The sequence below is a fragment of the Bombina bombina genome, chromosome 6 (assembly GCF_027579735.1).
Source record: "Bombina bombina isolate aBomBom1 chromosome 6, aBomBom1.pri, whole genome shotgun sequence".
NCBI lineage: Eukaryota > Metazoa > Chordata > Amphibia > Anura > Bombinatoridae > Bombina > Bombina bombina.
The window spans coordinates 924,733,419-924,745,541 of NC_069504.1; the positions used below are offsets into that span (position 1 = coordinate 924,733,419).

The 12,123-nt window shown below is 36.4% G+C and overlaps 1 protein-coding gene across 1 annotated transcript in view; it reads right to left on the minus strand.

Moving 5' to 3' along the window:
• Positions 1-12,123, minus strand: part of DOCK2 (dedicator of cytokinesis 2) — a 1,640,323-nt gene that overhangs the window by 1,086,999 nt on the left and 541,201 nt on the right.

The following is a 12,123-nucleotide window of genomic DNA, read 5'->3' on the forward strand; positions in this document are numbered from 1 at the left end:
CTCTGGCCTCCCACATCACTACCACTAAATAAATCTATTAACCCCTAAACTGCCAGCCCCCCACATTGCAGCAACCTAAATTAAACTATATTAACCCCTAAACCTAACCCTAACGTAACCCTAACACCCCCTAACTTTAACATAATTAAAATATAGCTAAAAAAAACACCCTAAAATAAAAACCTAATCTAAAATAAACTACCAATAGCCCTTAAAAGGGCCTTTTGTAGGGCATTGCCCTAAGTTAAACAGCTCTTTTACCTGATTTGTTTTTTTTACTAAGACCCACTAACATTACAAACCCCAACCCCCCAAACCCACAAAATAAAAATAAAAAACTATCTAAAAAAACTAATCTACCCATTTCCCTGAATAGGGCATTTGTATGGGTATAGGATGAATGAATAGAATGAGAGCTGCTTAAATTTGAACAGCCAATAGGATTGCAAGGGACACCATCTTGCATTGAAGATTCAGTGTACGGCGGCGACGGTATGAAGAGGATGCTCCGCGCCGGATGTTTTCAGGATTGACCCGCTCCGCGCCTCTGGGATCAAGATAGAAGATGCCACCTGGATGAAGATTGAAGAGGCGGCCTGGATGAAGACTTCTTGCCGCTTGGATCTGGACGCCGCCGCCGGGATAAAGATTGAAGAGGCCGTCTGGATGAAGACTTCTCGCCGCCTGGATTAGGACTTCAACTCCGGGATGAAGATCGTTCAAGCGGAACTTCAAAAACTGTAAGTGGATCGTCAGGGGGTTAGTATTAGGCCTTTTTAAAGGTTTATTGGGTGGGTTTTATTTTTTAGTTTAGGGTCTGGGCAGTGAAAGAGCTAAATGCCCTTTTAAGGGCAATACCCATACAAATGCCCTTTTCATGACATAGGGTAGCTTAGGTTTTTTAGAATTAAGTTTTTTATTTTGGGGGGTTGGTTGGGTGGTGGGTTTTACTGTTGGGGGGGTCTTTGTGTTTTTTTAACAGGTAAAAGAGCCGATTATCTTTGGGGCAATGCCCCACAAAAGGCCCTTTCAAGGGCCATTGGTAGTTTATTGTAGGCTAGGGTTTTTTTTTAATTTTGGGTGGGATTTTTATTTTTATAGGGCTATTAGATTAGGTGTAATTCTTTTTTAATTTGGATGATTTTGTTTTTTAATTTGTGCAATGTATATTTTTAGGGGGTGTTTTAGTTTTTGTAGCAAAAGAGCTGTTTTACTTAGGGCAATGCCCTACAAAAGGCCCTTTTATGGGCCCCCCAAAAGGCCCTTTTAAGGGCCCTTGGTAGTTTGGTGGGTGGGGGTTTGTATAGTGTTAGGGGGTGTTTGTATTTTTTGAAGCAAAAGAGCGGTTTATCTCAGGGCAATGCCCTACAAAAGGACCTTTTAAGGGCCCCCAAAAGGCCCTTTTAAGGGCCCTTGGTAGTTTATTCTAGATTTGCTTTTTTTTTTTTAAAGGGTAATAGAATAGGAATAATCTTTATTTTTTTGGATATTTTTTTTTTTTTTTTTTGTAATGGTAGTTTTTTTTTATTTTTTGTGATGGTAGGTTTTTTATTTTTTGTAATGTTAGGTTTAAGTGTAAGGCAGGTTAGGTTTTATTTGACAGGTAAATGTGTATTTATTTTAACTAGGTAGTTAGTAAATAGTTAATAACTATTTACTAACTAGTCTTCCTAGTTCAAATAAATACAAACTTACCTGTGAAATAAAATAAAACCTAAGCTAGCTACAATGTAACTATTTGTTATATTGTAGCTAGCTTAGGTTTTATTTCAAAGGTAAGTATTTAGTTTTAACTAGGTATTATTTAGTTAATAATTGTAAATATAATTTAGATCTATTTTAATTATGTTAAAGTTAGGGAGTGTTAGGGTTAGGTTAGGGGTTAATAGTTTAATTTAGGTTGTTGCGATGTGGTGGACTGGCGGTTTAGGGGTTAATAGGTTAATTTAGTTAATAATTGTAAGTTTAATTTAGATCTAATTTAATTATGTTAAAGTTAGAGGGTGTTAGGGTTAGGGTTACGTCAGAGTTAGGGTTACGTTAGGGTTAGGGGTTAATAGTTTAATTTAGGTTTTTACGATGTGGGGGCTGGCGGTTTAGGGGTTAATAGTTTTTTTTACGTGGTAGTCATGTGGGAGGCCAGAGGTTTAGCGGTTAATAGCTTTATTTAGGTGCTGGCGATATCGTGAGCGGTGGAATAGGGGTTAATAACTTTAAAATAGTTGCAGGAATGTTGGGGTGCAGCGGAATAGGGGTTAATAACTTTAGTATAGTGGTAGCAATATCGGGAGCGGCAGATTAGGGGTTAATAATTGTATTTAGGTGGCGCCAATATCGGGAGCGGCAGATTAGGGGTTAATAACTGTAGGCAGGCGTCGGCGATGTCAGGAGCAGCAGATTAGGGGTGTTTAGACGTGGGGTATATATTAGGGTGTTAGGTTTAAACTGTATTTTATTTTTCCCCATAGACATCAATGGGGCTGCGTTACGGAGCTTTTGTTTCCACGATCGCAGGTGTTAGTTGTTTGTTTTGCTGGCTCTCCCCTTTGATGTCTATGGGGAAAGCGTGCATGAGCACGTCAAAACACCCCTGCTTTTGTGTGCGGTATGGAGCTCAACTCAGCCATATTGGCTACACAAGCCGGGTTATTTTAAACTTGTAATGGCAGCGCTATAGGGGGTTAAACAACGCAACTTTTGTGGCATTCTTTACCTTCCCTTTAGCGCTCAAAACTCGTAATCTAGGTGACTGTAACTTATTATTTCAAACCTCTTAGACACAGTAGCAGAGAACCTTGCATCCCATGGCAACAGGTATACAAGCTGTGCTGCTGTGCCAGTCATACAATGTGAGGCACAGTTGCAGCATGTCTTCTATATGAACAAGTATTTATCCAAAGTTTAACATTTGGTACATTGAAAACAATCTTATGCATTTAGCATTGTCTTGTGCTAAATCTTAAATAACTTTCTGTGCCTGAACACAGTGTTATCTATATGGCCCACATGTACTTTCTGTCTCTTTGTGTTGAAAAGAGATTTAAAAAGCATGTGATAAGAGGCAGCCCTCAAAGGCTTAGAAATTAGCATATGAGCCTGCCTAGGTTTAGTTTAAACTAAGAACACCAAAAGAAAAAAGCAAATTTGATGATAAAAGTAAATTGGAAAGTTGATTAAAATTACAAGTTCTATCCGAATAATGAAAGTTTAATTTTGATTAGACTGTCCCTTTAACAATTCTTTAAATAAAACATTGAAAATTAAAAATAATTTGTAAGACTATTTTAACGCTATATAGATATACAGTATTATCTATGTCTATATCTGCTGCCTTCTCTTTACTTTGTGTGGTCAAATTGATAGTAGGTGTAAAAATGGATATAAAAATATTAAATACAATTTCTCTTGGACCCACATCATAAAAAGTAAAAATATTTCAAGTAAAAGTTTTAAAAGGCAAGCAAAGATAGCTAAAAACTTGATAAAATAAAGTCTAAATTAAAACACTTGTACAGCCCCTTTTATATTTCACGTTATCAGCAGGAAATGGAAGCTTTCTGGTTGCTATAGCAACTGCTGAGCAGTGCACTTGCATAAAGGGACCGTCTTTGCGTTTCACTGCAGATTGCATGCACACTGAAACTTGCACAATTTTTGTGAGTGGAGGGAGGGAGATCTGGAATGACAGAAGCCTGCTTGCGCAGAAAAACATATCAGTTATACATACTCCCTCTGTTTTTGGAGCTTTGAAGCTATCTTTTAATGGGCAGTGGAATTAGTATCACTATATATTAAAATTTCTTCTTAAGTGTTTAAAAACAAAATAGATACATTTTGCACTTCAGCTTGATAATGCAAAATAATTTATGTAAAGCAATGCCTCTAGGTCTTGAATGGTAGGCATTTTTAGAGTGTGCCACAAGTTTATCTTCTAAAAATTATCTTGAGGCAATATGGTGAGTAGCACATGGACAATATTGCATGTCAAGCACAAGCAAATTATTTATGCATGCTACCTTTGGCAAGCATGCCAAAGTTAAAGGGATATGAAACCCAATTGTTTTCTTTCATGATTCAGATGGAGTAGGCAATTTTAAAGGGACACTGGACCCAAATTTTTTCTTTCATGATTCAGATAGAGCATGACATTTTAAGCAACTTTCTAATTTGCTCCTATTATCAATTTTTCTTTGTTCTCTTGCTATGTTTATTTTAAAAGCAGGAATGTAAATCTCAGCAGCCAGCCCATTTTAGGTTCAGCACCATGGATAGCACTTGCTTATTGGAGGCTTACATTTACCCACCAATAAGCAAGCATAACCCAGGTTCTCAACCAAAAATGGGCTGGCTCCTATGCATCACATTCCTGCTTTTTAAATAAAGATAGCAAGAGAATGAAGAAAAATTGATAATATGAGTAAATTAGAAAGTTGCTTAAAATTGCATGCTCTATCTGAATCATGAAAGAAAAAAAATGTGGGTTTAGTGTCCCTTTAAGCAACTTTCTAATTTACTCCTATTATCAATTTTTATTTGTTCTCTTGGTATGCTTTGTTGAAGGAGCAGCAATGCACTACTGGTTGCTGACTGAACATATGGGTGAGCCAATGACAATCAGTATATATATGCAGCAACCAATCAGCAGCTAGAACCTAGGTTCTTTGCTGCTCCTGCAGCTTTCCTAGATAAACCATTCATCAAACGATAACAAGAGAGGGAAGCAAAATAAATAATAGAAGTAAATTGGAAAATTGTATTCTCTATCTGAATCATGAAAGAAAAAATTTGGGTTTCATGTCCCTTTAAAGGGGAACATTAAAGACCTAATACCTCATTTTTATTACTTATTGTTACACACCACAGAAGCATCCTGCAGGTGTTCCCACATCTATAAGCTTGTAAGAAGTACATGACACATTTAAATATTAGCTTGTTAGGAGCCGAAAATGTCCACAAAGCTCCACCCATCTATTGCATGTATATTTTGGTATGTTAAGTTTCACCAATCACGATCGACTCATGAATACGTTTTCCTATTTGCGCATGCTGATTTGTGGATGTGCAATTTAAAATAACTAACTGAAAAATACTAAATGCCCATTGCTAAACTGCTATACAAGAAAACAGCTAGCTAGACAAGAAGAACGCTGTGGGGGGAGCGTTGCGGCCATTTTCAGCTGCTAACAAGCTATGATTATTTAAAAGTTGTATGTACTTCTTACAAGATTATATATGTAGAACTCATTGCAAGATGCTTGTCTGGTATCTAACAAGTAATTAATACGTTTTGAGTCAAGCCTATTCCTTTAACTACTCCTATTTTAGGACATAATCATGCAATTATTCAAGCACAAACTATTTTGACCAAAAGAAACCATTTTGTAGCGTTTAGTGAGGTCATGATGTGAACACGTTTCTGTGCAGTGGGTGAGATCAATTAGATCTAGAGGTCTTGAATTTAGACGTAAGCAAGACAGTAGTGTAATGCAATAGACCATCTAAGACATTTCTATTGATTTCATTTGTATGCCTGCAGTCTATAACTACTGGTGTGTTTTCTTTAAGTTTTTTTTCAATTAAATATTCATTTAAAGGGACACTGAACCCACATTTTTTCTTTTGTGATTCAGATAGAGCATGACATTTTAAGTAATTTTCTAATTTACTCCTATTATCAAATTTTCTTCATTCTCTTGGTATCTTTATTTGAAATGCAAGAATGTAAGTTTAGATGCCGGCCCATTTTTGGTGAACAACCTGGGTTGTTCTTGCTGATTGGTGGATAAATTCATCCATCCATAAAAAAGTGCTGTCAATGGTTCTGAGCCAAAAAGAATTTGGCTTTTTTACGCCTGCTGCTATGACGAGTCTTGAAGGTTTAGGGTCACCGCACACTTCTTTGGCCTTACCGCAAAATGACTTACGTAAACTTCGTAAAGTCTTTTTTTCTATGGGACTTCCATAGCACCGGTATTACGAGTCTGTCCTGGGAGGCCAAAAAGTGAGTGGTACACCCTACCCCGTCAAGAGTCCTAACGCATTTAAAAAATAAGTAGTTAAGAGTTTTATGGTACAACGCCGTAGCATAAAACTCATAACTAAAGTGCTAAAAAGTACACTAACACCCATAAACGACCTATTAACCCCTAAACCGAGGCCCTCCCACATCGCAAACACTAAAATTAAATTTTTAACCCCTAATCTGCAGCTCCGGACACCACCGTCGCCTACATTATATTTATGAACCCCTAATCTGCTGCCCCCAACATCGCCGACACCTACATTATATTTATATTTATTAACCAATAATTAACCCCTAATCTGCCACCCCCAATGTCGTTGCAACCTACCTACACTTATTAACCCCTAATCTGCCGCCCCAAACGTCGCCGACACTATAATAAACATATTAACCCCTAAACCGCCATACTCCCACCTCGCCAACATTAGTTAAATATTATTAACCCCTAATCTGCCGTCCCTAACATCGCCCCCACCTACCTACATTTATTAACCCCTAATCTGCCGCCCCCAACGTCGCCGCCACTATACTAAATGTATTAACCCCTAAACCTAAGTCTAACCCTAACCCTAACACCCTATAACTTAAATATAATTTAAATAAATCTAAATAAAATTACTATCATTAACTAAATTATTCCTATTTAAAACTAAATACTTACCTATAAAATAAGACTTAAACTAAGAGTTACATTGTATCTAGCTTAGGGTTTATTTTTATTTTACAGACAAGTTTGTATTTATTTTAACTAGGTACAATAGTTATTAAATAGTTATTAACTATTTAATAACTACCTAGCTAAAATAAACACAAAAGTGCCTGTAAAATAAAACCTAACCTAAATTGCAATAACACCTAACACTACACTATAATTAAATACATTTACTAAATTAAATACAATTAAAAAAATTATATTAAATTAGCTAAAGTACAAAAAAAGCCCCACTAAATTACAGAAAATAATAAACAAATTACAGATATTTAAACTAATTACACCTAATCTAATAGCCCTAGCAAAATAAAAAAAGCCCCCCCAAAATAAAAAAAACCCTAGCCTAAACTAAACTACCAATAGCCCTTAAAAGGGCCTTTTGCGGGACATTGCCCCAAAGTAATCAGCTCTTTTACCTGTAAAAAAAATACACACAACCCCCCCCAACAGTAAAACCCACCACCCACACAAACAACCCCCCAAATAAAATGGTATCTAAAATTTCCTAAGCTCCCCATTGCCCTGAAAAGGGTATTTGGATGGGCATTGCCCTTAAAACGGCAGTTAGCTCTTTTGCAGGCCCAAACCCTAACCTAAAAATAAAACCCACCTAATACACCATTAAAAAAACACTAACACTAACCCCCTGAAGATCGACTTACAGTTCTGAAGATCCGACATTCATCCTCAAGGAAGCGGCAGAAGTCTTCATCGAACCGGGCCGAAGTCCTCAACGAAGCCGGGAGAAGTCTTCATCCAAGCCGGACAAAGTGGTCCCGATGAACCCGACGAATGAAGTTTCCTTTAAGTGACGTCATCCAAGATGGCGTCCCTTAGGTTCCGATTGGCTGATAGAATTCTATCAGCCAATCAGGATTAAGCTAGAAAAAATCCTATTGGAACAGCCAATAGAATGCAAGCTCAATCCTGTTGACGCCATCTTTAGTCCATCGGATGAAGAGGATGCTCCGCGTCTGATGTCTTGAAGATGGAGCCGCTCCGCGTCGGATGGATGAAGATAGAAGATGGCGTCTGGATGAAGAATTCTGCCGTCTGGAGGACCACTTCGCCCGGCTTGGATGAAGACTTCTCCCGGCTTCGTTGAGGACTTCGACCCAGTTGGATGAAGATTTCTGCCGCTTCCTTGAGGATGGATATCGGATCTTCAGAACAGTAAGTCTATCTTCAGGGGGTTAATGTTAGGTTTTTTTAAGGGTTTATTGGGTGGGTTTATTTTTAGGTTAGGGACTTTGGGCCGCAAAAGAGCTAACTGCCCTTTTAAGGGCAATGCCCATCCAAATGCCCTTTTCAGGGCAATAGGGAGCTTAGTTTTTTTTTAGTTAGGCTTTTATTTGGGGGGGTTGGTTGTGTGGGTGGTGGGTTTTACTGTTGGGGGGGTTGTTTGTATTTTTTTTACAGGTAAAAGAGCTGATTATTTTTGGGCAATGCCCCGCAAAAGGCCCTTTTAAGGGCTATTGGTAGTTTAGTTTAGGCTAGGGTTTTTTTTTTTATTTTAGGGGGGCTTTTTTATTTTGATAGGGCTATTAGATTAGGTGTAATTAGTTTAAATATCTTGTAATTTGTTTATTATTTTCTGTAATTTAGTGTTGTTGTTTTTTGTACTTTAGCTAATTTAATTTAATTTAGGTAATTGTATTTAATTTAGTAAATTTATATAATTATAGTGTAGTGTTAGGTGTTAGTGTAACTTAGGTTAGGTTTTATTTTACAGGTACTTTTGTATTTATTTTAGCTAGTTAGTTATTAAATAGTTAATAACTATTTAGTAACTATTCTACCTAGTTAAAATAAATACAAACTTGCCTGTAAAATAAAAATAAACTGTAAGCTAGCTACAATGTAACTATTAGTTATATTGTAGCTAGCTTAGGGTTTATTATATAGGTAAGTATTTAGTTTTAAATAGGAATAATGTAGTTAATGATAGGAATTTTATTTAGACTTATTTAAATTATATTTAAGTTAGGGGGTGTTAGGGTTAGACTAAGGTTTAGGGGTTAATACATTTAGTATAGTGGCGGCGACGTTGGGGGCCGCAGATTAGGGGTTAATAAATGTAGGTAGGTGGCGGCGATGTTAGGAACAGCAGATTAGGGGTTAATAATATTTAAATAATGTTTGCGAGGCGGGAGTGCGGCGGTTTAGGGGTTAATATGTTTATTATAGTGGCGGCGACGTTGGGGGCGGCAGATTAGGGGTTAATAAATATACTGTAGGTGGCGGCGGTGTCCGGAGCAGCAGATTAGGGGTTAATAAATATAATGCAGGTGTTTGCTATGTCGGGGGCGGAAGATTAGGGGTTAATAAGTGTAAGATTAGGGGTGTTTAGACTCGGGGTTCATGTTAGGGTGTTAGGTGTAGACATAAAATTTTATTTCCCAATAGGAATCAATGGGGCTGCGTTACTGAGTTTTACGCTGCTTTTTTGCAGGTGTTAGGCTTTTTCTCAGCCGGCTCTCCCCGTTGATTACTATGGGGAAATCGTGCACAAGCACGTACGACCAGCTCACCGCTGACTTAAGCAGCGGTGGTATTAGAGTGCGGTAATGAGCAAAATTTTGGGTTTGTAAAAACTCGTAATACCAGCGCTGCATGTAAGTGAGCGGTGAGATAAAACTGCTCGTTAGCACCGCATAGCCTCTAATGCAAAACTCGTAATCTAGCCAACTGTATTTACAGGTTTTCAATGGAAATTTGTTCAGAAGAGCATTAAAAAATGTAAAAGAAACATTCATATAGCAGGTTTTTTAAGTGGGTTATTGACAGCATTTTCAGAGAAATATTTCATAGAAAAAAAAGAAGATATTTTTGTAATAATCCTATATAAAAAAAAGGCCAGGTATGTTTGTCCGAAGCTGTAGAGACTGCAGTGTGAGACAAACATACCTGACCTGCCCGTACGGAAGCGTGAGGATCAGACAGCAGAGAGGGTGGGCGTGATGGGCGGCGTGGATGAAAGGAGCGGACATGGCGTGATGGGAGCGGGTGTGGCGGGGGCGTGACGGGTGGCCGTCACAGGGCCTGACTAGTTTTATAATATTTAACATATTTTAACATTTTAAACTCTTATACACTTCATAGCAATTATAAAGTAACAAAGTCAATTGTGGAAAACTATACAGTTTATAAGTGTCATTTGAATTTTATGTATTAACATGTAAGCGAATGAGATAAAAGAACGTATATAAAAAATAGCACACAAAACCGGCAAAAAACTATTCCAAAGGTGTTTTCTGATAGATTGGAATACCAGTGTTAGACTGCAATCCTGCTATATGAGCATTTTTGTGGCATAAATGCATCTAAAAAGCATTATTTAAATTAGTTAATTGGAGATTTTCGAAAACTTGTGGAATACCTTAAAACTTGTATTAATTGATATATTGCCATATTTGTTGTATGATTAGAAAATTCCATTAAATAATAGTTATACCTGTATCATAAATTCTACTAAGCTTATAGATCTATGTCTCCATTTATCAAGCTGTGTATGCAGCTTGGGAGCCACTGTTGCGTAGGTTTCTTAAGCTCTCTGATTCCTCTAAAGTGAGGAAAATAAAACTTTCCGGACTGATCCAATTAAACCAATAGCGCAAGAGCAGGGGGTGGGGATGTTTTAAAGGGACATGAAAACCCAAATTTGGCTTTCATGATTCAGAAAGAGCATGCAATTTTAAACAACTTTTCAATTTGCTTCTATTATCTAATTTGCGTAATCCTCTTGCTATCCTTTGTTGAAAAGGATACCTAGGTAGACTCAGGAGCAGTAAAGCACTACTGGGAGCTAGCAGCTGATTGGTGGCTGCACATATATGCCTCTTGACATTGGCTTACCTGATGTGTTCAGCTAGCTCTAAACAGTGTATTGCAACTTCTTCAACAAAGGATTCCAAGAGAACAAAGCAAATTTGACAATATAATAGAAGTAACTTGGAAAGTTGTTTAAAATGATGTGCTCTATTTGAATCATAAAATACAAATTTGGGGTTTTCATGGCTCTTTACCTTCCAGCAACCGTTGTTGCCTCGCTCTCTGTGGATGCAGTCATATAGGCTCTAGGCCTGGTATCCTTGTCAACCCATGAGTTAACAAATGGGACCCTATAATACATGACCTGAAATATAATGACTATTCCTCAACATCTGCATTCTGGAATAAAAAAAAAACTTAAACATTACTTAATTTTATATCATTTTCTCTTGTTTTTACAAGTTTACCTCCTTTACATTTTTTTCTAGGTAGCGATCTAAAGTTATTTTTTTATCATTGAATGCCCCATAGTTTTGTGGTATATCTGTCTTTTCAACTTTTGTGTTGTTTTTAATATTTTACACAGGGCCGGCTCTTAAAAAGCCATCCTCTCCCTCACATCTAGAGATTCTGTATGGATATTCAAGTAAAGAGAGGAAGACAGAAAGATATAAACATACATATACATATAGAAAGAAAAAGGGTTTAATAGTACACAATTCTGAAAGTTGTTAAGAAAGTACTATAAATGATAAGGCATGAAGAGATATTAAATGTACTGAAGCACATGCAGGGGTGTTCTATTTTTATTTTATTATGGTATTAATGTATTCACAGTTGGAGGGTATTTTAAATAGAAATCTTTTAATGTTACTTACCATAAGCATTCATATTTAATATCCTATACATATTTTCATAAATTGCAGCTAATGTTGAGTTATTAAATTCATTTTATAGCGCCCAAGATAAGCTACCATCAGAATCATCTGTATAAAAATGTTTTATTGCAACATTAAATTATTCCCTACCGTATATAGCACATATTCTGATTATAGAAAATTAGTATCATATTGTGTACTACAATATGAAGATTTTAGTTATTCAACTAAAACAAAAGAATTTGTAAACAAAATAGGATTTCTGCAACACACATTTTGTAAAATATGTACTGACTATGAACCAGGTATTTTATTGTTTTAATTGGTGTGTGTGTGTGTATGTGGTGTAATGGATTTTAATATACATCAATAAAACATTTGGAGGAAGAAAGAAAGAAAGGAAGGAAGGAAAGAAAGAAAGAAAGAAAGAAAGAAAGAAAGAAAGAAAGAAAGAAAGAAAACCATCTGCCATATAATCTTCTCTAGGGTCTAATGGTTAACATAAACTTTTCTTACGTATTTAAAATCCATTATAAAATATTTTACAAGATGTTTAATCTCTATTGAAAATTAACACTTCTGTTTTTACAAAATATTTTAAGGCATTGGTACTACCAGATGATGTTTCAATTTTGTTCAAATGATTATTCCAGCGTGTATAGATCAAATTTAAAGGGACACTAAACCGACATTTTTTCTTTCATGATTCAGGTAGAGAATACAATTTTAAACAAAATTTC